Genomic DNA, 1,057 nt, shown 5'->3' with positions numbered 1-1,057 from the left:
CAAATGCTTGACTTTAGGAAAGCCAACTTCGATGTGCTCAGGGCAGTAGTCAGGAAGGCACTTGGAGCCCAGGAGGTAGCTAGTATGGGGGTCCAGGAAAGGTGGTCCTTCCTCAAGAAGGCTATCCTCGGGGCACAGCAGAATGCAATTCCTCTGTGCAGGAAGGCGGTAAAAGGGCCCAAGAAAGCTTCATGGCTGAGTGTGGATATCCAGGCTAGCCTGAGGGCAAAGAAAAGAGCGTACTGGCAGTGGAAGCAGGGAACAGGGACAAAGGAGGAGTACACCTCCCTGACCCTAGCTTGTAGGGATTTGGTGAGGAAGGCGAAAGCAGCACTAGAGCTTAGATTAGTTTCTGGGATTAAGGATAACAAAAAGTCCTTCTTGAAGTATATAGGTAGCAAGAAGAAGTCTCGGGGTAACACTGGACCCCTACGAGGCAGGGCAGGGCAGTTGGTGATGGATGCGCAAGAGAAGGCAGAACTCTTCAACAAGTTCTTTGCCTCCGTGTTCCTGTCCGCTGACAATGGGATGCTCTTGGGTCCCATCCTTCCCAGGCATAGAGAGGCCTGGGAAGGATGCGAGTCCCCCGACTGTAAATTCAGACCTAGTCAAGGATTACCTGGAGGGCTTAGATGTGTCCTAGTCGGCGGGCACGGATGACCTTCTTCCGCGAGTGCTGAGGGAATTGGCTGGTGTCATTGCGGAGCCATTGGCATGGCTGTTCGAGGACTTGTGGTGCTCAGGCCAAGTCCCTGAGGACTGGAAAAGGGCCAATGTGGTCCCTATTTTCAAGAAGGGGAGGAAGGAAGAGCCTGGCAACTACAGGCCAGTCAGCCTCACTTCTATCCTGGGGAAAGTCTTTGAAAAAATTATCAAGGGCCACATTTGTGAGAGCCCTGCAGGGGAAGTGATGTTGAGGGGTAATCAACATGGATTCATGCCAGGCCAATCCTGCCTGACTAACCTGGTCTCTTTCTATGACCAGGTAACAAAGAGCTTAGATGGGAAGGAGGAAGTCAATGTCATCTTCTTGGACTTCCAGAAGGCCTTCGACACA

Source organism: Gavialis gangeticus, unplaced genomic scaffold (genome assembly GCF_001723915.1).
Source record: "Gavialis gangeticus isolate Ggan-Ray unplaced genomic scaffold, GavGan_comp1, whole genome shotgun sequence".
NCBI classification, from domain to species: domain Eukaryota; kingdom Metazoa; phylum Chordata; order Crocodylia; family Gavialidae; genus Gavialis; species Gavialis gangeticus.
The sequence above is the reverse complement of the archived record's forward strand: the minus strand, read 5'-3'. Positions refer to the sequence as shown.